Raw genomic sequence first — 26,140 nt, forward strand, 5'->3', positions numbered from 1 at the left:
TGTTACCTTTGTTGGCTCATCTGTCCTTTGTGCCTAGGGTTGTTTTCCGGGCCTGGCCCTGTGCTGGACTCTATGCTCCAATAGCAAGACAGTGAGGCCCTGTCTCTTATGAGGCCCTGTTGGAGGGAGGGGCTGTCCGGGATGGGCCTGGGGTGGGGTGCTAGTACAGACAGTGCACCTCACCTCTGCAGTCCTCAAGGGGGCTTCTCTCCTGCCTCCATGTCCCCCAATCCAGCTCTACTCCACACCAGTGGTCCCTCAGCCAACCCCTAACCTGCCATCTCAACCAGTCAGAGCCTGCAGCCCCAGGGAAAGCAGTCCCAACCTGGTCCCTGCTCCACACTTGGGAGACTGAGCCCAGGGCAGTGCCTACTGGGACCCTGGCCACATCTGCTCCTCCTAGCTGTCCCAGCTTAGGTCTTCCTAGGACAGTGCAGGGAGGTGGCTGTGTAGGGTTGAGCTCAGCCTGTGCCTGAAGTCAGACTGCCACATCTACCTCAGAGGGAGGCAGCAGGTCTGCCCAGTGTGTCCCAAGGTCACTCAGAGCTGGGTTGCACCCCAGGAAATACATCCTATCCATCCTGGGGCCAGGGAGAGTCAGGCCAGGGAGACACCCAACATGAGCAGCAGGTGGCACTATTGGCTATAGAATGTTTCTGGGCACCAGCTCCCTGACCACCCTGCTCTGGGTGGCCCTGCAGCCTCTCTGCTGGCTTCCCTGGAGGCACCCCACCACACACTATCCTCCCAGCAGGAAACCTGCATCCTACCCCAACAGGGGTCCTGTGGCTCCAGCCTTTTCTGCCTCCTCTCCCTCCAGTTCCCCTGGCCCCCAGCCTTCTCCTCAGACACACCAGCTTTGGCCTGACCTTAACCAGGCTGTGCCTCCTGGGGCCCTCCCCTACACTGACCTCGCAGCAAGGCCCTTGTTCCGTGCTGCTGTCACAGAGGTACAGGTCTAGCCTGGCGTTACCTCCCACATGCAGCGTGGCCCTTATACCACCTGTGCAGCAGGTGCTTCGTGCACAAGGGCTTTGGGGACAGCAGTCCTGAGACTTCCCTGACCAGACTGAGCAGCTGCTCCTGCTATCCTTCAGGGGCGGGAGGTGGGACTTTGGGGGCTGATGTGGCCTGGGGCCCATCCTCAAGCCCCTCTGTGACTTCCCCAGATGGCTGCAGGCACAGGGCCACTTGGGCAGGACCCCTGGCTCTACCTTCTGTCTAGAGCCTGTGCTTCACAGGATGCCCTTTCCCATAGCCAGAGTGGTGGGGAGCTGCCAGCCTCCATCCCCTGGCCCACACCCAGAGGACTGCAAAGGAAGAGGAGGCCCGGCTGAGCCAAGCTTGGTGACCCTCAGCCTCAGTGTCCAGGTTCCAGGGAGCATGGTAGGTAGGCCCTGCTCCCACGAGGCTCCGTCTCAGGCAGAGCTCCAGGAGGCTGGCTCCACAGCCTGGTGGATAGAGTACCTGAGGGGATGGGTAGGGCCTTTCCCTCTCAACCACTGTCCCTGGCCCTCTGTCCAGAAGCCAGAGGTGTTCATGGGTGAAGGTAGCCTGAGAATAGCTCCTACCCCATCCTCTATGTAGCCAAGCAGGGGCGCTGGCAGCCTGTTTCCCTGCCTGCTCAGGGCATAGCCTGAGTGGAAGCCACTAAATGGTGACCTTGAGGCCTTCATGCCCCACACAGCCTGGGCAGTCAAGTACAGGAGCAAGGCCAGGGTGGGCAGCTGGCTAGGTGGGCACAGCTATGCAGGATGTGGTGCTGGAGCTGAGCGGACACTTGTGGCACTCAGCCCTATTGGATTTTCTGGTTTCCAAATTACATTTTCGTTGGGAGGATTGGTTCTTGGAACTTGCCATGGTTCCCTGGGGCTTGGGCCTTGGCACCCCTCCCCTTGAGGATTTGGAGCCTCAGTGGGGTCAGAAAGGCCCTGGGTCCCATCCAGACTGTGCTTGCTGCTCAGAGACCAGGAGCTCCTTCCTCCCAGAGCAGCCCCAAAGGATGCCCCTAACCAATTCTCTGCAGAGTCCCTTCCCTCTAGGTGCCCCTGTCGTGTGGGGTCTCACCTCACAAGCCCCAGGCAGCCCCTGAGCTGGGCCAGAGGGGGCCTGTTAGAGCCCTGCTCAAGCACAGGGTTGGAGAGGGTAGGGCCATGGTCACCTGGCTAGCTGCAGGCAGTGGCCCAGGGGCTGTATGGCTGTGGGGCCTGGCTCTGAAACATGCATCTCTGTACAGGGGCCACTGGGATTGTGGATGGGTGGGGGGCTGCCCTGGCCTCAGCCCACCCCATGCCGCCCAGGCAGTGTTCTGTTGAGTCCTAGTCTTGTCCCACCAGGGTAGCCGCAGAGTCACTGGCCCTGGCTACAGAAGGGCGGCTTTGATACCAGTCCTCTGTGATAATGGCCTTGGGCTCCAGGGGGCCCAGGAGACTGCAGGGCTCCATCCCAGTTTCACCCAGGGACGTGACCTTGGCCTGACTAGTAGTTCAGACCTCAAGGTTCTCCCTGGAAATGCTGTGACCATCCTTGACCACCTCTTTTTTCTTTTTTAATGTATCAGTTATTTAATTAGATTCTATGTAAGAAATTTAGAACATCAATTTGTGATGGTAAATTTTATTTGTGAGAGCAAAAACGGATGGCATATAGCCCCGGAAATAAGGAACAGCTTTGGTTTAGGGTAAAATTTGTGAGTCCACAGCTTTCTGATCAACCTTGCGCTGCTCTGTGATCTCATATTTCTCTTTCTTTGTTGAAGATTCCACCTTCCTGGTGTCTGGGCTTTTTTTTTTTTTTTTTTTTTTTAAGAGAGAGAGAGAATTTTTTAATATTTATTTTTCAGTTTTCGGTGGACACAACATCTTTTTCTATTTGTATGTGGTGCTGAGGATCGAACCCAGCACCCCGTGCTTGCCAGGCGAGCGCGTTACCACTTGAGCCACATCCCCAGCCCCAACTTCTTCTTCTTGAAGTAAGCATCAGTGAGGTATTTAGGATTTTCATGTTGCTGACATCAGCCTTTGTGGCAGTGGCGATGGCACATTTCTGGTGTGTTCTATGAAGAGGAACTTGCTTAAAGGAAAGAAGTGCCGACCCAAGTAGCAAGCCACTGCTCAGCGGCTTTGGGAAGACCCCTCTCTTGCCTCCGTGGCACCCGGTGAGAAAGATCAGGATGGGCCCGGAGTGAGGCTGACTCGCAGTTTCCCACCCGCTGTCTGGGGGTGTTTTGCCATGGCTTAGCAGCTTTCCTGGCACATCTGCAGTGGGATAGCATCTAGGCATTTTGCAAAGCCTCACCACCCTGGCACCTCCCATTCTTGTCACCACCAACTGGTGCTGTGACAGCAACAAGAACCTTCTCCTCCTTCTCCTCGACTTTGATGCAGCAGCTGAGTGCTTCCTCTCGTACACGGCCCTTCAGGAACACCTCCCAGATTGGGAGTATCTCCAGCTCCTCCAGCCAGGACAGGGTCTCGGCTGCAGTGGGGCTTCCCCTCTTGGGCTTCTCAGCTTGGGGTCTCCCTTTTTAACTTGCCAACGGCATCAGCCTTCTTGGCTGCAGGTTTCTTCTCCTAGTGTCCAGATCAGCCTTCTCAACTGCCGTTGTGTAAGATGGGAAAGAGAACTGAGTCATCCTTGACCTCTCGTACCTGCATGGCACGTAGATACAGAAAGCTTCTTCTGGAGCAGCAGTGACCATGGCCTGTCCCCAGAGACTCTCCAGATACCATTACTGGGGTGGGCCTGGGTGAGAGGGACCTTCCTGCTGGGTCTGGCCAGCTGGCCTCAGGCCAAAGGCCCCTGCCTGCTGTATCCAGCCTGGAAGGTACCAGCAGGTGACCAGCATGTCACCTCCACTTAGCTTCACAGCCTCCACCTGTGACAGGCGTTTCCTGGGAAGCCCGGATAGCCAGGACAGGCCCAAGGTCATGCAGCATGGTGGGACTGGGAGAGAGATTGAGCCACCTGGCTGTTCCCTGGCCTGGCCCCCCCCTACTTATCCTGGCAGGAACGACAACTTAAGGAGCTGTGCAGGGGTGCGGGGGGTGGCACATCCCTGCACCTCTCCTGGGACCAGCAAGACGTTTTGATAAACAGGAGGACTTAAAGCAGTTTGGACAGCTATGAGCTGGCCCTGCAGCAACTGGACACCATGTGTCACATGGACATGGGAAGCGAGGGAGAAGAGGCTTGGGGGAGGCAGGCCCAGGAGGCTTTCTGGAGGAAGAGCACTGTAGGCCACAGTCTGCAGGGGACACAAGTCGTGCCTGTGTGGTGACAGGGGCTTGGGGTGACCCTCCATGGAGTCCCCACTGTGTCTCTGCACATGGCAGACCAGATGGACCAGGAGCTGGTGATCCACTTCCTCGATCACACCCCAGCCTCAGGCGGGTGCAGAAGGGGCCCCAGGACCACGGATATTGCCACAGAGGCAGAGCCCAGGCGAGGCCCTATAGCAGCTCACCTGCTTGAAGCTGAGCAGCTGGCTTCTGGGCAGCTGTGTCTACCTCCAGCACCCAGGTGCTCTGCCCAGCCTCTGAATCAGGCAGCCCAGTGACCCAGTGCCCAGAATGTCTGCCCCAAGGGTCTTAGCAGTCCATCTGGCTTTCTGGAAATGGTCTACTCTTGCACCTGCCTTGGCAGTCCCTGCCTTGCAAGTGACCCCCACACTATAGAAAAGGACTGCAAACAATGGGGGCAGGACAAGAAGGACAGGCAATAGCCCATCCCTACCAAGAGTGCCTGGCACAAGCACACACACCCTCAGAAGTTGGGAAGCACCCACAGGAGGGCAGGACCCATCAAAGGAGCTGTTCTACAGATCCGGACATCCAGGGTCTGAGACAGACTTGTACTAAGACGTGGCTGGAAGCTACTTGGTGCCCTGATGGCAGCATGATGAGCGTGGAGCTGGAGGGACGTGGGCAAAAGGCCTGGGCCTAGACTGGATCCACGGAAACTGGATGGAGGCTGGGCAGCCAGAAGAGACCCTGGCTGTCTGGGCAGGAGGCAGTCGAGAGGAGGGTGCTGCTGGTCTCCATCAGGCTGGTGGGACTCTTAGGGCAGAGCTTTAGCCCTGGCCAGCCCAAGTGCCCACTGCCCACCCTGGCAGAGGAGCTGAGAAAGGCCCTGAAGTTCTCTGTCTTCTTTCAGGGCCCAGGGTGTCCTTGGGTCTGACCCTCGCATGTCCTTGCCAGGTGTCCCTGAAGCCCAGGAGCCAGGAGGCGGGTGCCTGCCTATGCAGGCCTGCTGTGGGGTGCTGGCCCACAGCAGAGGAGGGGGGCATCCTGGGCTGCTGCCTGCGAGAATGGCCAAATCCCCAGTTTATCAGCTCAGCTTTATCTCCAGAACTCCTACAATTTTCTAGAGAAGAAAATTAAATAGAGGATTTAGCAGAGATTTTGCTTCTGCAGAGCCGGGTCAGGATGGGCCAGCTTCGTGGAGGTTGCTGATGTCCAAGCTGAGGCCATGCAGGTGGGAAAGGGTGCTGGCCCTGAAGGCTTGACAGCCAGTAGCAATGTGACCCCCGTGCTAACCAACCATTGGGCATCCAGCCACACGCAGAGGTCAACAGGCCCCATGCCCATGTCTCCCTCCTCCCCCACTCCAAGCACCTTGGTGGGAAAACTGAGGCGCAGAGAGGTCAAGTAATTACCTGGCCCAAGACCCCAGGCTGGTGGGGGCTGATAGGTGGCCTCATTCTAAGACACCCCAATAAGGGAGTCAGAGTGTTCAAGACTTGTGTTCTCCATAGGACTATGGCCACAGCCTCACTGGGGACTCAGTCCTGGGGACAAGGTGGGAGTAGTCCAGGGAGATGGGCTTCACTGGACCCTAAGAAAGACCCCAATGCCAGAAGCTGGAGCCCTCCCCGCATACTCACTAGCCCCGCAGACACCAGGGCTCCCAGCACTCCTTCCCACGGAAGGAGGAAGGTCAGATGAGCATACAGCAGCCTCTGCCCATGGAGGGAAGCACCTCCTCCCCTTCCTATTCCTCCTCCTGCTCAGTTCACGTGGCTGCTAACTTATGTGGCACATCTGACGTCTTCACACAGGATCCTCAGCATCTCTGGACTGAGCAATTGTGGAGACAATTGGGGGAGGGGTCAGGGCTGCACCCTGAGCTCCACCTAGCACCTTGGTTTCATCAACACGGGGGCCATGGGTGACCAAGGTGACCACAGGGTCTGTCCACCTCCTGCATCATCTCTACCCCAGCCCAGGGCTGCAGGTTAGCCACCCATGGCAGGGCCTCTTCTCTGGCCATAGCAGGAGCAAGAGTGCCCTGGGCCTTAGCCCCCACGTAGCCTACACCCTGACTCTTGGCCTCTGGAATCCCAGGGTGGGTGGCCCGCACCACTGTGCCTCTGACTGGTGGGTCTAAGGCGGGCAGAGAGCACTAGGGAGAAGTGAGATCCTCCTGATGGTCTCGGGCCCCACTTCTGGTGGTCCCCACAGAGGATCCAGGTGCAGAGGGGATAGGGAACCACTGGGGTTCACGGGGTCCCTGCTGTCTCCACGTCAAAGGTCTGAGGCCTCAGCTTCCCCTCAAGGTAAGAGTCCCAGGATCTGCTGGTGAGGGGCCCAGCACACCCCTGGGACACCTCAGTCACAGGCCTGGAAACAGGAGGGGAGGCAGCAGCACTAGTGGCATGGGAATCCAGCCCAGCCCTGGGCTTAGCAGGTGGACTCTGAGGGGCTGAGGGGCCTGGGTCTGGGCGGGGATGGGGGCTGCCATTTGAAGCTTTCCAACCTCACCTGGGGGCTGGGCAGAGAGTGTGATCCCCCAGGGACAAGGCCAGCTGCCAGGCTCTGAGGCCAAGGCAGTCCCCGCTCCTCAGAGGATGGCTCAAAGGCCAGCATAGCCTTTGAAAACTCCTAGGAGACCTTCCAGCCTCACAGGGTCAGGGACAGCACAGAGTAAAGAGGCCCCGTGCTGAGTGGGCGATCAGAGCAGCTCCTCCCTGCCAGGCCTGTGGAGCTGGCAGCCTCACCTGCCTGCTGCCCAGAAGAGCCAGGACCAGTTCCCAGGGCTGCAGCACAGGAGCCCCCAGCCAGGGTGAGGCACCCAGCACCAGTGGGCTGACCCTTGGGACAGGACTTGAGAGCTCACAGCACCTGCCAGGGACAACCTGTGCAGTGTGCTGGTGGTTCCAGTCCCAGCCCCGTGGCCCCAGGAAGGACTCACCATGCCTCCCAACTGTGCAGGGCTCAGAGAGGCCCACACACCTACTGCAGCCCACCCTGGGTTCCTGGGCAGCTCCCCACCTGCTGCCTCCACGGGCTTCCCAGCATTCACACCACATGCCTCCAAAGGGCCTGGACTTGGCGGTGACGAGGGTCCCAACTGTGGGGAGAGGTGGGTAGCATGGCTTGCTGTCCTCTAGTTATGTGGGATGGAGGACAGCATGGCTTCTGTCCAGGCGCCTGTGATTCTGGTCAGAATGGGCCCTGCTTAGCCGAAGGCAGGACCTACTGCAGAGAGAAGAGAGAAGCGGTTTGACCTGTCCCTCCACCTCTGGTCAGCCCTCCACCTCTGATCAACCCCTCTCTGCCATGATAGGTCTGGCCTCACTATGTCCTCTACAAACTGACCTCCCCAGTCCCCCATGAAGTTTCCTACCCTGGGCAGGCTCTGGTGGTCTTGGCAGGGCCTGTGGGGAGTCGTGACCATATCACCTCTGGCTAGATCCAGCAGACCCCAGTGGAACCAGCTGGCTGAGGGCCTGACCTTTCCTAGGAGGGAGACTCCAGCCAGATGGGATACTGGATCCTTGTCCCAAGGTGGACAGATGTGGGCCGCCACAGTGGAGGTTCAGGCTGGGCACTGGGCACATCATTGGAGTCCAAAAGCAGGGTCTCTGGGGCCCATCCAGCCCCGCCTCACTGGCGATTTTGCAGAAGTCTCTACACTGTGTACTTGTCTACCCACAAATAGGAAGGACCAGGTAAAAGGCCCCGCCGGGGAAGGAGACCCAGAAGGCTGGGCTGGTATAGCGGATGGTGACATTTCAGGTTCCATCTGGGACAGAGACATCCTGCCCCTGACTACTGCAAATCACACCCTGACTCTCCAGCCTTGAGCTGACCACTGATGTCCTTGCTGCCCTGGGCTATAGTCTCTGTGGAGCTTCCTCCATCCTGAGTTCCTGGACCCTGTGTCCTCTGCAGCCCCAGGCAGTCCAGCTGGGAGGGAGGACTTTTCCACAACCTTTCTAAGATGGGTCTCCTGCCTCTGGTCAGGACACAGAACATGCCCCATGCAGCATTTATAGAAGCCAAGCTCAGTCCTGAGCTGCATACTGAGAGGTCTGGGGATGAGGACCTGGAAGCAACCTTGGAGGGGCCACACCGGGTCCCCAGCTGCTGCAGGGTCTGCCACCCACACTGACCTTCCTTCAGCCAGCCGCCCACTTCCCCTCCCAGCAGGTCTCTGGTGGCCACACAATCTGGCCCTGTTCTCGGATTCAGCCAGCCGTGGCAGTGGCCCCTGAGACCTTGGGCCGTCCCGGAAGAAGCTTTGGGGAGGGGCAGTGCTGGGAGCTCTCAGCAATCTGTGATGCTAAGAGACTTGGGAACATCTTCTGCAGAGCATTCTTGGGCAACAGAGCTGATTAGGGGTGTGCTGGAGCGAGATAAGGGCTGGGAGAGTCATTTGTAGGGCAGGCCCTGAGAGCCACTAGGGTACTGGTCCTCCCTAGCCCTGTCCCGCTGGGAGGCGGCCAGTGAAGGACATAGTGCCGCCCTGAGATCAGGACACTGTGGGGTCCTACAGCCTACCAAGAGCATACCAAGTGCAGCTGGGGGGTGTCAGGACCCTGGACCGCAGGCCTGGTCTGGCTAGCCCCATGTGCCCCTCACCTGAGTGCAAAAATAGATGGGAGGGTCTGTGCCCCACCCAGCACTTAGTCCAGACAGCCGAAAATAGACTTGGAGAATGTCGACTGGACGCACACACCAGGTCCCCAGAGGTCCTCTCTGGAACAGTGGATGTGGCCTGGAGTCACTTAGCTGATGGACCCAGGGGCACTCAGAGTTCATCTCTTCTCCAGGAGGAGGCTAAGAGCCCGCAGGAGAAGTGCAGGTCACAGCCACCCCACCCTGCCTACCAGCACCCCGCCCGGCCTGCCTGCTGCTCAGGCCCCCTCCACCTCCTGCTCCCAGCCAGGGCTTTGGGCCTCAGGACCCCTCCTCTGATGTGACCTTCCTTAAAGGAGATCCCCTCCTGCTGGCCTCCTTCCCTCAAAGCCAACCTCAACCTTCCCTCACCCCTCCCCTCCCCCCTCAGCCTGGTGGTGCACTGCACTCTGCCCCCACCCCCACCCCTGCCCAGAACCCCTACTGTGATGAGATGCCCAACCCCAGGGCCAGCCCAGCTGTAGAGTCCATCCCTACAGCCTCATTAGCACTGGCCCGGGCAGAGCCCTTCCTGGGAGCCCATGGCTGCACCCACCTTCTGGAGTGGAGCAGCTGCCCAACAGAGAACAAGCTCTGATGTGTCCACTCCACCCAAGGACTGGTCTCAATGCCAGGAAGGAGAGTGGGCATTGCCTGGCAATGGGGAGGGCCAGGCCTGAAGACAGCATCTGCCCAGGAACCTAACATGCCCATGAGCTCCCAGTGGGTGTGAGGACGGGTTCAGGTAGAAGGTCCCATAGCACCCTAAACACACTCACCAGAGACAGCAGCTGCAAACGATCCTCGGGGTGCCTAGCCTGCTACAGTGGAAGGGCCTGGCAGCGCTGGCCCACAGTCATCAAGGCACAATCTCTACATGCCCAAACCCCTGCTTCTCAGGCCACCAGAAGGGCAGGAGTTTCCTGGGAACCAGGGCTCTTTGCACATAGCGGTTAAAAGCAGACGTGCAGCAATCCAGGGCAGGGAAGGTCCCACCACTCAGGCAGGGCCCAGCAAGACAAGGCAGAGCCAGGCAGGCGGGCAAAACAGGCAGCCCTCCTGGCTCCCCATTAAGGGTGCCTGTCCCATGCAGCCCCCTGGGCATGCTCTAAGTAGATGCATCGACTTTCCACCACGCAGCCCACACAAAGGGCCTGTAAAGACACTGCTGCCGCCAGTGAGATGGACCAGACCCCTCCCTGCAGCGCTAATGCACTCTGCATTATTGGAAATCTTGCTTTTCTGAACGAGAGAGCAAAGAGGGTGCTCTGGGGAGCTCGCCTCGACTCGGGGGCAGGCGCCATGTGCTGACTAACACCATGGCTCCAGATGCACAGGAGTGGTTTTCTAGGGGCTGCTGCTGGACTCTGAGCTGCCTGTATCACCAGCACGTCCCCACCAGCCCCTCCCCTGGTCCTTGTGACTTCATGGCTGTCCACCTCCCTCCATGCCCAGGACCCACCCTGGGACCCCTCCTGAAGCTGGGCTCAGCTCCCAGAGATCCCAGGCCCTCCTAATTGCCTCCGGGGTTGCCCTCACCTCTGCCTCCCTCTGGAAGCATAGTGGCCTCTGGAAGCGTAGCTTGGGCCTGACCAAGAGATGCCCAAAGCCAACGTCCTCTGGCAGATGTATGCACCATTGCCAGAGTCCCAGAGGGGCCACCACTGACTGGATGGACAGTGGCCAGCAAGGACTCAACCCTGAGTGGGCATTGGGGTTCACAGGGACTGGAAGAGCTGCCAGCTCAGCCCAGGCTGCAGAGCCCTGGTCTCCTGAGGGCCACTTCACCAGTCAACTTGCCTAACTCACCATCATAGACCAAGAGAGAACCCAGCCAGAGGCATCTGAGTGCCACTTAGTTCCTGGGAAACAGGGCAGTGGCGGGAGTGGCAGCTGGTGCCAGCTTATTGGAAGCATTTTCTTAGAGAACACAGCCAACCCCACAGCCAGGTGGACGGGGCTTCATGCACCTCTCATACCGCCCTAGCAGCACCTTAAGATCACCACAAAACCACCGGGCATGGCTGGTTTCCCAGAATAATCCCAGCCAAGCACCTGCAGCCCTCGGAGCCAAAACAACAGACACCCCTGCTCTGCTGCCCCGGGACCAGAAGTCTGAACTCAAGGTGTGGCAGGGCCAGTGGGTTGGCTCCCTCTACAGGCTCTAAGGGGGACCTTCCTACCCCCTCCAGCTCCCAGGGCCCCCAGTTGGCTCACGGCTAACACAGACACTGACCCAGCATGAGACTCAATGTGTCCACTGACCAGCTGGGGCCTGGTAGCAGTGTGGCATGTCAGGGGGCCATGGAGATGGATGGGGTCAGGAGGGACAGGAGAGACATGAGGTCTGAATCTGGGTGATGGCACCCATAGGGGAGGGGTACAGGTTGGAACTGACCCTGTGTGTCCCCTTAGCAAATCTGGGAGAAGAGGCTACCTATCCCCAGCCACCTTAAGTCCTGGCTAGAGTAGGAGACCCATAGCCATGGGGCAATCTGGGAACGTGGCCTGTTGCTATGATAATGGCCTCCCATCTTGATCTTGGTGGGGATCACTAGACATTTGGGAGAGGGGGCTGAGGGTCAAGCCAGGCCCCTCACAGCCCAGCTAGGTCAGGGGCTCCCACTGGCTCCACTCCTGCCTGCAGCACATCCTCAGCTACCCTGGGGCCCTTGAGTTGGGGCTTGCTTGTGCTCTACCTGTCTCCCCTCGGGCCCCTGCCTGTACCCCTCAGCCTGTCCCTGAGGCCAGGGCTCCTCTCAGGGGATAAACAGCTCCCCAGGCACCCAGACCTGCCTTAGACCCTCACTCACCCCTCTGCTCCTTGCTCATGAACCAACATTCTTGTCCTTGTCCCCCTGGACTCCTACTTCCCATTTAGGGCAGTGGCCCCAGGAAGCTGAGCCCTGCCCCCTAGAGCTGTGTAGCAGCCCCAAGTGCCAGTGTGAGTCAGAAAGGGCATGAAGGGGCTGGGTCTCCTGGGTCCTGGAGTGGACAGTGTCTCCCAGGGGCCAGGCCCAGGAGGGGAAGCTCCCTGGGGGAGATCAATGTCCCTACCTGCACATGGATCATTCCACCCTCTGCTTGAGGTGCACCTTTACATTACAGCCACTTCTCAGCCAAGTGCCCACATCCTGCCCTGAACTTTGGCCCCGGGATCCATGACAAATTGTTATTTTTAAACTCCTTAATGGTGTGTGGGATACATAATGGAGTTTACCATGGGATAATTGTCCCTGATCAATATGAAGAACCAAGGTTCAGTGAGGCTGCTGTCAGGCCAGCCCCCTCCTCAGCCCCTTCTGTCACCACAGTGAGCCCAGAACCCTCCAGAAGGTAGAGAGACTCCATGGCCAGGGACATCAGTTCTGAAAGGACACGGCTGCTGGGGTTGGGAGCAGGCAAGCCTAGGGAGGGCTCGGGCTGAGGCTGAGGGCCCCCATCCCTCAGGATGTCTGTGTGGCAGCCAGGGCCACCCCAAGGGTTTATTCTGGGGCTGCTAGGGGAGTGTGGGCACTCAGCCCCCGACTACAGGGGCTGGGGGCTTCCCTGTCAGCAGGAAGGTAGCTGGGTGGGGTCTTGGGCCCAGGCCCTGGGCTGGGGGTGCTGACCTGCCAATGTGCGGCACTTAGAGTTTCACCCACATGCCCCATGCTGGGCAAAGGCAGACCCCAGCTCTCTCTGGCCAAGCACAACTCCAAGTCTGCCCCACCCATCTCCAGGCCGTGTTCACTGGCTGGTTTACACTCTGTAGTCCTTCCTCCAGGCCACTATTCTAAGAAACCCGTGCACCTAAAGGAGGGCCTGGGCTGCCACTGTGGGGTTCTCAGCTGCCCTGAGCCAGCAGGACCCACAGAGAGAGAGATGGGCTGGCCTGTCCCCTCTGCCACTAAGAAATGGCCATCAAGAGAGAGGTTGGCTAGCAAGACATCGAATCCCCAACATCCCAGTTGAGAAGGTTCCTATAGAGTGCCCTGACCACTGGGCACTCAGTGTGATAAGCTCAGTCCTCTCCTGATCCCTCCCTAACCCCAGCTGCCCTCACCAGGAGACCCTCCCACCATAGGGGTTCAGGCTGGGCAGGGGCTGGAGGAAACCTTGGGTTGCTTGCAGAGCCCCCCTGAACCAGTGCTGAGTTCAAGTTCAAGTCCTTGCTGGCTGGGGAGCGCCTTGGCTCTAGGCTCTGCCCTGAGAATGAATTGTGTACTGGATCTGTGAAACTTAAATTCAACAGGGGATTGGGGGCTTCCCTGTCAGCAGGAAGGGACAGGGGGCTGAGGGGGTCGAGGGTGAGGAGCAGTTGAAAGGAGAGAGCTTTGACAATTAGATGGGAAGATTATCACCTGTCATCAGGCTCTGGAGAATTACTAGTCTGGTTGCTCCCCAGCAGGTGGCAGGAGGTGCCAGGGTCCCCCAGGGGCAAGAGGTTCTCATGCACTGACCCCTTCAAGGCCAGCTCCCCAGAAAGCCTCCTCCTGCCCTGCACAGTGCCCCACTTCCCCCGTCAATTCATGAAGCTTCCAGGCTGAGGTCGGGGCTGCTGTGGCCTGGACCTGGATCCTGGTCAGGCTGACCACTGAGCACTCAGGACATGGGGCAGCCCCAGCTGGTGCCTGACCAGCCCTGGGTTGCAGGAGAGTGTGGGCAAGTGGAGTTCAGGGGCCAGGTGTATGGCTGAGGCTCAGATCACTGAGGGACCCAGAGACCACCCTCAGGACAGGTGAGGCACGGTCACAGTTGGAAGGTGTGCCACAGCTACTTGGAAGAGGGAGTCCCCAAGACAGTAAGAGGTGGACGCTTGGCACTGCCCAAGGGTGGAACCACATTATGTCCAGAGAAGCACAGGGTCACAGTAAACCCCCAGCCACATGAGGGGCCTTTGCCATCCACCCAGCCCTGGACACTTCCCAGGAGGGATTGCAGGCCTGGAGGTGCAGGGGACGCTCTCCCTGACCTGAGCTGTGGAGGAGATGGACCACAGAAGGTGCAGAACACCAGTCCCTGGCCAGGCATGGGCTTTGTTCCAAGAGGGTGGACAGGTGGGAACTGGGCCTGCAGGGACTATGTCCTCTGGATGCTCAGCTGGCAGGAGACCCCTCTCCAAAGCCTCAGATGCAACCCCAGGGCAGTGAGGCCTGTCCAGCATGAGTTTGCCTCTGGCACTGCCTCCCCTACAGCTTGACATCACTCCTGGAGCCCACAGCACCCAGTTCTCCAGCCTGGAAGGGCTCTGGCACTTTGGTCACCAGAACTGTTGGGGACCCACCAAGTCACCCAAGGTGCCCTTTGCACACACCATGGTCCCTCACTGCAGAGCTGAGCTCAGAGCACCCTGTAGGGAGTCCCTGCTGGGTGTGAAGTCCCCCACTGAGGCCCAGTTTCTTCCCAAGATGTTCCAGGAGGGGCTGGACCCTGGATGGGTCTCTCTTCACTTTGGCCCAGGCAGAGGGACAGGCAGCCCCTGGTGACATTTTTAGTGCATCAGGAAGACCCCCTTTGGCCCCCATCATGTGGCTCCCAGCTCTGAGCCACAGGAAGTTGCTGGGAGAACTTGGGCTCCTGTCCTGAGAGCAGAGCTTGGGTTTTCAGCAGGCTCCATTCTCCCCAGGGGATACAGCCTTGGACACAACCCTTGCTGCCATGAAGGAAAGGCACCTGGGCAGCATCCCCGAAACACACACACACACTGTCCAGAATGAAAGCAGCACCTTCAAGTGCAAAGCACACGCATTGGAACCCGGGGCTTATCCACCCCACGTGCAGAGACGCAGCGGATGCTGAGGCGGTTGCCTGGCAACCCCCTGCCTGTGCCGGAGCCCCTGCGCCCACGCAGCCATCCCTGCCTCCACTCAGCACCTCCTGCCCATGGGCTCCTGCTTGTCAGGCTAGAGTGAGCTGTGGGTGGAAGACACCCCAGTTCCCCTCACAACCCCACCAGGCCTGGGTCTTTGTCCCCTGGGGTGGGGACCCTGGACCAGAGAAAAAGAGCAAATGGGACTCCACCTCATGCAGAGCACTCTGGCCTCACCAAGGCCTCTAAGTGGCCCTGGAGCTGTGACCTTGTTGCCATCCTTGGGTGAAGAAACTGAGGCACAGAGGGTTATGCTAATCCAAGGCAAGGTATCTGTTAGACCTGAGCAGATGCTGGACAGCCCTTCTGAGAAGCAGAAACCTAGTTGAGACCAGGGACCATGTATCCCCAATTGTGCAATGATCTAGCACTCGCACAAAGATGGGTGATACGGTCCCCATGGGGTGGGAGCACTCCATTGCCTGGGCTCCAGGAGGTGACTCAACCATCACCTGGTCATGGAGAGCTCCTGAGGTCACACTGCTCCGCCTGAGCCAGGCCCAGGCCCCAGCCACCCCTCTTGTTTCACCCCTCACAGGGGTGCTGGCGAGAGCTGCCTCTCCCACCTCAGGATCACCTGCCCAGGGCTCCTGTGGCCTCTCTGCTCCCCCACAGCACCCTCAGGGCTGGGAACCCAGCCCAGCCCAGCCAGTCTGAATGCGTGGACACAAAGCGAGTGGAAGTCCCTGCCTCTAGAGAGACAGGAATGAATCGGGTGGCAGAGCATCTGGGGTTTGTGACCCTGCTCAGGGCCAGTGTCCAGGGGTAGGGAGGCTTTGGGGGAAGGTGACAGGAAAGGCCCCAGAGGACAGGAGGGGGCCTGAGCTGTAGGGGGCAGAGGGTGACAAGGCCAGGGACAGGAACACCAGGGGCTGAGTGGAGGGAGGAAGTGACACCTGGGCTTCTTCTGTGGCCTGTGAGAGGAGCCAGAGCAGACAGGAGCGCCCCGTGTCTTCCTGAGCCGCTTGGGGAGGGAGGGTAGGAGCCATCCAGGTGCACTCTCCTGGGGCAGTGCCTCACTGGCTCAAGCTGACCCAAGGAAGGAGTTCTTCAATTCTACTGCCCACAGAGAAAGCCCAGCAAGGGGCTAGCTCAGGGCAGATCAGGATACCTGCCTCCAACAGCACTGCCAGGGCCTCTACAGAAACCCCGTCCCCAGCCAGGGATCCCCCGGAACCCCACCCAGCCCTGGAACTCCCTTCCTGCAACTCACTCTGTGGGGGATTCTGCTGCCACCCACCTGAAAGCAGGCTGGCCCCATGCCCCTCCCCCAAGCAAGGCACTGGCCCTATCCTCCTGGGAGCACGTGGGCCCATCTGGAATGGTGAGGAGGACAGGCTGGGCCTGGTGTCTCCCTGGTCCCAAGCTCCTGGCTTTGGCAGGTTCTCAAAGCCTCAGCCGCTGTCTCTGAGCTGGGGACATGTGTTCCCCAAACCCCCAGAGTAGGGGGCTCGGCTGGTTTATCACTGTGATATCCACTGTCTGAGAGGTGGTCTGACTCACCTATGGCGTCCCAGGTGTCATCTGCTGACCCTAAGCAGAGGCAACCATGACCTTGGGGGTGTCCAGATGGATCTTGGCTCCCTGCTGCCAGGCCCAGGCACCCCTCCATGCCTTGGCCCCAAGGGGTCAGACTGCAGGTCTCTCCTTACTCTCAAAGCACAGTGTCAGCCTGGGCATCGGCCCTCAGCCAGGGTCTTTGGAACATCCACAAGCCCCTCTCCTGGCAGCCTGGACAGGGGTCTGGGCAGTTTGAAAATGAGGGCTATTAGTCCCTATTGGGGCTGGGAGCTGGAGTGACCCAGCCTATGCTGGATTGGGCACCTGCTGGGACCTCTGTCCCCGTGCAGAACACTTGCAGTTTCTGCTAGTGAGAGACGAGTCCCGCCAGCATCCTCAGCAGAGTGTTTGAGGGTCTGATTCCCCTCTGCCTCTCCAGATGCCCAGCAGAGAGCAGCATGGGTTCCCCCAGTCCCAAGACAACTTCCTAGAAAAGGGGGCAATGGCTGATGGTCTGGGGCTTCAGCGGAACATGGGCAGCAGGGGACAAGGGGCTCCCTCCTGGGCTGCACCCACACACCAGGCCGTAGGTGGCATCTTACTGAGCACCTACTGCATACAGGATGACTGGCAGCTGCAACCCCTCTGTGCAGCCAGGTCAGAAATGGAAAGATCAGAGCTTATGATATTTGGCAATTCAGACTGGACTTCAGAGAGTAAGCAGAAAACACAGGCTGGCTTGTTGGGGTGAGGCTGGAGGTAACCTAGCAGGGCGCTGGGTGGCCTCGCCCAACCCAGCTCCTCCTGTCCCACCCTGCACTACAGTGACCTCCCTACCCTTGGCTCCAGTGGGTTTGGGACAGAATCAGAGGGGCTGCAGAATCAGAAGGACTGGGGCTGGGTCTTCCACCTTGGCCCTGGTGTCCAGGGTGGCCAGAGCCTTACTGCTGCCTATTTGTCTGTGCCCTGCCAGGCTGAAGGGGTCTGAGTTTGAGGAACAGGCCTCAGTTCTGGCTTCTGGCCACACCCTCTAAGGGGCAGCTACAACCCTCACTGACCCCATAGGGGCCACTCCTGAGACAGGGGGTGGGGGGATGCTTGGGCAGTTCATGGGGCACTGACCTGTTCTGAACCAGACTTTTGTGGGGTCTCCCAGGGCCCCTGGGATGTAAGCCTCAGCTGCTCATCTATAAAACCCATGATGGGGTCACATGCCAACTTCTGGGCTATCACTGACTGGGCAGAGCTGAAGATGCCCTGCCTGGCTCTCCGGGTCTCGGGGGGGGGGGGCAGTAGGCATGGTCATCTCTCCCAGAAGCCCAGGAATGGTGCAGGCTCCTCCAGGCCCAAATGCAAACTATTTATTGGAAATAGAGCAATGACATTTGCATTTCAAGGCCACAGCCTGGGAACTAAACACTATGCTCTGGGATCAGGCTGCCAGGGGCCACGCACACACCTCTAGCCTACAGAAAAAGGAGGTGGGGACATCTGGGTTACCAGGCCCCAGCCCACCCCAGGCTGTTCCCCTCATGGAGTTCAGACTCCATCTCCCTAGGGATGGCTGGGGGAAGTGCCCCATCACTGGGCTCAGCCTGTACTTCCCTGTGGAGTCTGACTGTCCTGCAAAGGATGGGCACTCAGTGTCCATTGTTCTGCACCTAGTAGGCACCTCCTTTGTTGCCTCTTGGATTCTGTGCACCACCCACTTTGTACCAGATCCTGGAGGACCAGGAGTCCATGGTCCTGGGAACTTTCCTAGCTGGTGAGCCCAGGAAAACAGGGTCAGCCTGTCAGTGTCACTGCCCCCAGCAGCACAGGGCTTGGCACACAGGCACACGTCACGTTTATGGAATGAGTGGGGGATCTCAGGAGCCTCGCCCCAGCACACCACTGCCTGGGGTCCCTATTGGGACCCCGACAAGCCCAAGTCCCCTGATCCTCCCACTTCCCAAGCTGAGCCCGGCCCAGCCCTGACTACACCCTGGAAAGGTCTGGTCGTGCCTTCTTCTCCCCTCCTATCCAACAGGCTTGCCTCCGCCTCAGAGGCCAGACTTGCCCACCCTCAAGGCACTGGACAGCCTTCCTCCAAGGGGCAGAGGCACCTTTTGTTTATCTGAATCACTCGATGGGCAGAGGCTTCTAGTCACCAGGAGGTTCCCCCACAGGCTCTGAAGGGCCAGTGGAGACCTGGGCCTAGGTTGCCCCTGCTGGTTCCTGTAGAGGCAGGAAGGAGCCCCACATGTCCCCAAGTCCACTCCTGAGCACAAGGCCCTCAGGGGCCTCTGACCTGCAGGAGGATTAGAGGGGCTGGTGGCCAGAGCACCTTCTGCAAGCTGGGCCTATATAACGCTTGGGCCTCCTCAGCCACATCAGGCTGCCCGTCCTGGGACTGGGGCATTGCTGGGGAGCCAGAGGTGGGGGCATGACTCCCTGGCATGACTGATAGATAGGAATAGGGTAGAGCTGAGTGTCTGGGCTCAGGGGCTGCTAGGGCTGCCATGCTGCATCTTCTGTGTTGTTACAGGCTCGCCTGGCCCAAGGCAAGCAAGGGGCATCTGATTTGTACCCACCTGCCCTCCCACATAAGGCCCCACCACTCAGCTTCTCCCCTCCTGCCTGATGCACCACCACTCAGCTTCTCCCCTCCTGTGTGATAATCTACTTCTCTACCCTACAGATCCTGAGATCTGGAGAGATTGGTTTTGGGTATGGCCTGGGCTCTGTCGAGGACAGGTACAGGCCAGGTTGAGGACACGCCTGTGTCTCTGGAGCCCTGCCTGGAAATGCTGCCAACAGAGGTTCAGTGGAGCAGCCCCCCAAGGGCCCTTTCTGCTGGGCAGCTGTGCTCAAGAGCGTCCTGGGGTATTGGGACCACCAGACTAACATGGGGTCTTCACTTGCCTTGCAGGACCCTAGGCCTGGAGCCAGAGGCTGCATTTGAAGACTCTGCCCGCCCCCTCTGGCCCTGTCCACTCTGGCCCACCCTGGTGCCTTGCTCTGGCTGTTCTGCTGACTCTGGACCACGTCATGAGGTCCTCAGCACAGCCGCCCACGAGCTGGTCGCCATGGCTGTTTCCGTGGAGACCTCCCCCGCCAGGCCACTCAGGCTCTGTCCACAGAGGAGCCAAGGAGGAGGAGATGGATGGGGCCAGGTCTTGTGGGGGAGGCGCAGGGCCAGTGCAGATGCCAGGCCCAGTCTCCATGGCTCCTTGGGACCCAGGGCCAGTAGCCCAGCTACCCAGCCACCTTCACCTCTCTCTAGGGTGCAGTGGGCTGCCCCCCCGAAGGACCCAGCTCAGAGCTCAGCCCAGGACCCCCTTTAGCAGTAGCCTGAACAGCACAGCAGAAGCTGGCCTTGGTCTGGGCACTTGTAGTCACAACAGCAAGTCACACAAACACCTGGTGGTCACCAGCAGCTCCTCCCTCTGAAGCCCGTGCTGCCAACCCTCCACTTAGTCTTGATCCCTGAACAGAGGCCACATTCTGCCCTGGTATTTTCCCCAGGGTCTTCACCTCTGAGAAAGAATAACTGCTTGCAGTGAAAAGTTAGATTTTAAGGGCACAGATCTTATGGGTGTTGAAGACTGAATAGGAGTTCATTCAGTGGCCAGAGAAAGGAGGAATTTGTTCACCAAAACAGCCACCAGCAGGTCAGTCTGCTGGTGTGAGCCGAGGGAGCCTGGCTGAACCTCAGCTTCCTGCTATAGGCATGGCTCGAGGGTTGCTGAAAATCAAAGGATGCTGCCGAGGGTTAATTATAAGAGGCTTCAGCAGTGATGAGATCATAGCCTTGAGGAGGAACTCCAGCCACCTCCCAGGTGCTCACTGCAGGTGGGCACATAGCTCGGGGTCCCTGTCACTCAGCCTCCATCAGACACCTGAGGGGGAGGCCTTCTGGTCCTCCCCAGAACTCCCAATCTGGGGACTGACTTCTCATGGACTCACGGGGAATGCCAGCAGGGCTGAGCTGTGGCCCCAGACAGCCACGTGCATGACCTGACCCCAAGAACCCAGGAATGTGACCTTATTGGGAAAGGAGTCTTTGCAGATGTAATTAAGTTAAGGATCTTAAGACGGGATCATCCTGGATCATCATGGGGATTATCTGAGTAGGTCCCAAATCCAATGACAGCATCCTCATAAGACACAGAAGAGGATACAGACACAAGCAGGCAGGGACAGAGTGTGGTGACGGAGGCCCAGACAGGAGTCATGTGGCCAGAAGCCCACTCCTGGAGCCACCGGAAGCTGGAGAAGGCGGAGGGGACCCTGCCTGGGTGGTTGTGCCCACAGGGTAGAGTAGTGCTCCTGGTCTCAGGGCTGGGGAGTGAGTCTGCTCCCACCCAAGCAGTGTGTGAGCCATGTGCACAGAAGCTATGGGCCTGGGGTCCACCTCTCCTTTCCCCGGAGAGGGCTCAGCTGCCCGGGGGCAGGGGCTGGGGGCAGAGAGGTTTGCTGTAGCCTTCCTGCTCCTCATGCAGTCCAGGTCCTGGTTCCAGCCTCACTTGGGGCCCCTTGGCTGGCTGGGGACATTCTGTAGTGGTCTGGGGTTCAGGGATGGTGTCCAAACGTACCTCTGTAGTGGCAGAGGGGCCTCTGATCTGCTTTCTCCAGGCAGGTGGATACAGGGGCCTAGGGTCCCCTGCCCTGGGTCTGGCACCTGCAGCTAAGCCCTGAAGGATCCTGGCAGCTGCAGTGACCCCGACCTCCATACCATCCAACACAGTTCACTGGAGTGGACCCTGGAGCCCTGAGGAAATGTCCATCCTCTGAACTCCAGTAGCTTCCTTCTGTCCTTGAGAACAGAACCTGAGCCATGCCAGGCACTGTGCCCCCACTCCTTGGCCCTGGGTGCCCACCAAGCAGATCCCCTCAGTCTCATCGTGCCCTTTGTGTGCTCCCCCCATGGCTGGGCGGGGGTCTGTGCAGGGCAGGTGCGCCAAGCCTGAGAGCGCTCCTCTCTCTGGGCCAACAGGGCTGTGAGATCAGATACTCTATCAGGAAGCTGGCCTGGGGGCTCCAGGGCCCAGCCATGACTGCACCAATGGATGAGGCCAACCTGGCCCAGTTCAGGGCGAGGAAGACGGGGAGGGCTTGGTGTGGGCATGTGGGGCCTGCATGGGCACATGCACTGGAGGTCACAGCACCCAGATGTCCACCATGGGTGTGGACGACACAGGGGCAGCATCTTCTAGCACATTCCTGGTGCTCCTGCTGAACCATTGCTAGGAACTCCTGGCTCCTCTCCAACCCTCATGGTGCAATCTGAGCATCACAGTGTCCACCCATGGGACCAGAGTCTTCCAGGAAGGCCCCAATTGCAGCCCATATGGCCATCATCCACCATGTCCACATGGCATGGCTCAGAAGATGCCAGCTGCTGCCAAGGCTGGGTTGGGGAGCTGCTCAGGGAGGCCTCAGAGGCCTGGTCAGCAACTTGGTTTTTGTATTTCTGCTTTAAAAACCCAAGAAAGTCTGAACAACAGACCAGTATTGTATGGGCCTCTCCATTCTCAGACCTGAGTGTATCACCAAGTGGCGTGGGGGAGAGCCAAGCTTGGCAGGAGGCAGCCTGGTGCAGCAGAGAGGAGCGACCCTCCCACCCCATACCTCCCAGCTCACAGTCTCTGCCCGGAGTCTTTCCTGTCTTGTCCCTGCAGCCCTGGGGAGTTGGATATACAGATATACAGACCCTAGGCAGGCTCCTCGGGAGATTTGGGTTTGGATTTTTCAACCTGGCAAGTTGGTCCTGCTAGCCCTTACTTGGTTGTCTAAGAACACCACCAGCTAGGTGTTCCCTGGGGAGCCTACAGCCAGGGTGGGTGAGATCCACCCACCCATCATCCATCCTTCCCTCCACCTTCCCATCCCTCCCTCCACCCACCCATCCTACTATGCTTGCATCCCTCCACCGTCCTTCATTCATTCATGCCAGCAACCAGACCAGATGAGCAAATGCAGCCCAGCCCCATCCTATGGGAGACGGCAATTCAGCCTCATAGGTTGCCATCTGGGCCTGATCCTGCTCACCATGCTGGCCCAAACTCAGGATCCCTGCCTCTGTTTTCCCCACCAACCTCAGTAGGTCTCCTGGATGATCCTGGAGCCACCAGCTACTTCAGCATTGCCATTTGGGGCAATGACTGGGTGAGGGTCCTTTGGGGACAAGACCTATTCCCAGGCCTGGCCATATTGCTGCCCAGTAAGCTGACAGGGGAGGGAAGGCCTGGCCCTGTGGAACACCCTCACAGGCCTTCCTCCTATCTTCCTGTCCCTAGTTGAGTCGATTCCAGCTGTCTTTGGTTGCCTCTTTTCTTGCAGCCTCTAGGCAGCCCCAGGGCAAGACCCCAGCACTGGGCTCTTCAGGGAAGGTCGAGCCCAGAATGAGGACAGACCTTCCATAAAAGGAACAGGCCTCATCTTACACAGAAGCAAGTGAGCAAGTTCCTGCCTGAGACCAGCAGCATCTAGGAATCTGGGTCAGGCCCTTTCCCAGCTGTGCAGAGCCTCCAGGCAGCTGGCGGGGGTGTCACAGAAGACCCCCAAACACCAGGCCTCCACCCTGCCTGGCTCTACCCAGCTTCTCTCAGTCTATCCCTCACTTACCCGGAAACCCTTTGAGGATGACCAGAGCAACCATATCGAGGCCCCAGCTAAGCACTTTGCCACACGACCACCCTCTGCACAGACATAAATACTAACCCATGTTACAGGTAAGGAAATCGGGGCTCAGAGAGGAAAGTCACTTGCCCAGGTCAACAACCAGGAGGTCCCTGTGCTCTCTCACCCAGACCTGCTCTCCAGTGGCTAGAGAAAGCCTGAGCCAGGTATTGCACATCCACCAGCATGCTACGGGCTGCCTGCTGCAGAAGGCACACCTGAGGTCAGGTTCCCTGTGTCTCAGCTTCTCCCTCTCTGCTCTGTTTCTCCTTCAACCATGGTCATGCTCTGGGGTCCAGCCCAGGACTTCCAGATCCAGGGTGGCCTCAGATGCAGCCATGGGCTGGCCAGGGTGTGGGCTTTCTTTCCTAGTTCCTGGGGTCTGCAAGACATCAGGAGGATGCTGCCTTCTCACTTCCTCCACACTGAGCTGACATTCCACAGACCCCAGAGCAGCCAGCCAGACACGTGGGGTGCTTTGTGCAGGAAGCTGCAGCCTAGGGGGACCAGGAGCAAACACCACATAGCCCCATGGTCACAGCAGTGGTGGGACACAAGACACTGCAAGGTCAATGGCAGGCTTTCTGGCCCAGGCGAAACTCACTCAGCAGTTGTGGCAGGGAACCCAGGGGGGCAGAGCCTGGCCAGAGCCCAGGGGAAGGCCAGGAAAAGCCCTGGGCCATGGGACAGAGGGCTACATCCCCAAAGCAGGGTCCAAATCCTGCAGGGCAGGGCCTCGACTGGTGGAGGGGGTGGGGGCATGGCGCCAAGGGGCTGGAGGGCCCAGGTGTCTGGTCCCCAACTGGCTGTGCCACCCTCCTGCACCCCCTCTGGAGAAGCGGTTGAGGGACAGGCTCCTGCTACTCAAATGTTTGGGCGAAGACAAAACATTGCCAATGTGGAGGAAGGGAAAAACGGGAGGTCCGAGGCTCATCTGCTCTTTGCTGGGCACAGATCCCCTCTTGGATGATCTGATGACCTTCGCAGAATTGCCACCCGGGGCCTCTCAGCCGCCACTGCGTATCGGAGCCGGGTTCTGCCTCATGCGGGTCCCCCTAGTGAGGGCCGAACCAGCCTCAGGACCTGTCCGCCGTCTCCCGGCCGCTGCGCTCCTCGACAGCCCGCCCTGTTTAAATATTTAATCCAGTTAAATATTAAACCTCTTGCAAGCCCCAATTACAGTCGGATCGATTCTTCGCGGTGCCTGGGCGGGCCCAGCGGGCGCGCTGCCTCCCCTCCCTCCCGCAGGCCGCCGCTGGGGGCAGGGCCTAGGGCCTGGGAGGGGCCGTGGGGAGGGGCTGCAGTGAGCCAGGACGGGGCCGTGGTGGCAGGAGGGACTTGAGAGGGAAGGGGCCTGGGAGCTGCTGTGGCGGGGATGGCAGGAAGGAGACTGGAGGGGGTGGGTCCTGAAGGGAGGCTTCTGATGGGGGCATTCATCTGGTGGGGGCGCCCTGGGAGAGAGAACAAGGGGAGGGACCTGGGAAGGGGCGGGGGAGCTGGGGGGTCGCTATGGAGGTGGGGGAGGGTCCTGGAGACCTGCAGGGGGGAGGAGGCATCTGGAGGGGGGTTGGGAGCACTGCCCTCGCCCCTCAGGTGGTGACCCGGCCTCTACCTGTGAGCCAGCCCTGCAGAGATGGCTCGGGCGAGGCTGCTTCTGTCCTTTCGGTTCCCCAGCGAGTCTACCAGCGAACAGGACTGAGCCCAGGTGGGTCCCATTAGAGCCACAGGAGGGGACCCTGAGAGCTAGACCTGCCCATTTAAAATTGGCTTCCCAATCACGAGATAGTTTACACATACTGTAAAATAGGAGAGATGGCACCTGGATCCACACCGCATCGCGTGGCTGCAGGTGTTTGTAAATTTACATAAATGATGCCCACACCTGATGAGGCCTTTTGAGAACTGCTGTTTTCGCTCTTGAGGTGTGAGAGTTGCTGGGCAGAGCCTGCACGCCTTTGCACACACAGCAACTTACAAAGTAGGAGACGCACCCATGTGGCCAAGCTTTGTAGATAGAAATGAAATAGGAGACATGGCCAGTTGGTTCTCACTCACAGCTTCCTTTTGCTCTGCTCTTGTCCCCTAAGGCTGCAGTGTGACCACAGTTTGAGAGCAGGCTGCGCCCCAAGCCACACATGAGCCACTGTTCATATCTCATCCCGCTATGAAGGATGTTCCTTAAACTGAAACTTCTTTAGGCTCTGGCGCTAATTGCGCGTTTACATAATTTACGCAGTAGTGGTTGTGTTTGATGAGCAGCTCAGGACGTTCTTGAACACTCATTTGGGCTCCTCTGAGCAGGCTCCCACACCAGGCAGTGTCACCAGCAGGCACCTCCTCAATGGCAGCAGGACTTCTCTCATGCCACACTCAGCCACGGGAGACCTTTTTCTCACTGTGGAGGTTCACCCTGCTTCTGCCTTCTGTTCCCTGGTGTTCTAGTGGCTTTAGCATGACCACAAGTCCTGAAATCTGGTTGAGGGAATTTCCCTTGAAATTGGCTCTGTTCCTCCTGGCTTTTTGCTCACCCAGCTCAAGTTTAGGATCACCTTGGTATGCACCAAGGAACACCTGTTGGGATTTTTTCTGGAAATTGCCTAGAATGTGTGGATTACTTTGGGGACAGTTGCTATCCCCACAAAATCAAGCCTTCTCAGCCTTGAAAGCCATGCTCCCTGCCTCTGGGTCATCTTCCTGTGAAGCAGTTCTTGCATCAGGAGCTAGGGTGAAGAAGTCCTCTCCAGATCTCCCCCGCCATGTCAGGAGGTGTCTGTAGCTAAGCAAGGGTTCTGGGCTGGTGGCCACATCTCCCTGCATGCTTTGGGATGTCATTCCATGGCCGGCTGGCCTCACCTTGCTGAGGTCAGTCAGTTGTGTGTCCACCTGCTGCTCCTTGAAGCCCAGGGCTTTCCTCCCCTCTTGGCACCTGTGCCCCCCCATACACACACACCTTGCTTAGCCTGACTGCACAGTGCTCATTTATTTATCCTGAGTGGGATTCTTATGCTTCTGGGATTTGAGGGTTCTTGACGTGGGGAAATTCTCAGCCATAACAATTCAAATTCTGCCTCTACTTTCTTCTGCAACTTTTCTAGAGCAGGGCTCACTACATGTCTTGGAGAAGGCCAGATAGGAAACATTGTAGGCTTGTGGGCCAGCCATCTCTGTTCAGCGGTCCATCCCTGTGAGTGTAGTGTGGAGGCTGCTGTAGACCTTGTGTAGATTG

At 58.8% G+C, this 26,140-nt stretch overlaps 1 pseudogene; it reads right to left on the bottom strand.

Annotated features, from left to right (window-relative positions):
- Positions 1-2,588: 2,588 nt before the first annotated feature.
- LOC101967176 (large ribosomal subunit protein eL6-like) lies at positions 2,589-5,277 on the bottom strand (annotated as a pseudogene).
- Between the last annotated feature and the right edge of the window lie 20,863 nt (positions 5,278-26,140).

The sequence above is a fragment of the Ictidomys tridecemlineatus genome, chromosome 10 (genome assembly GCF_052094955.1).
Source record: "Ictidomys tridecemlineatus isolate mIctTri1 chromosome 10, mIctTri1.hap1, whole genome shotgun sequence".
Taxonomy (NCBI): domain Eukaryota; kingdom Metazoa; phylum Chordata; class Mammalia; order Rodentia; family Sciuridae; genus Ictidomys; species Ictidomys tridecemlineatus.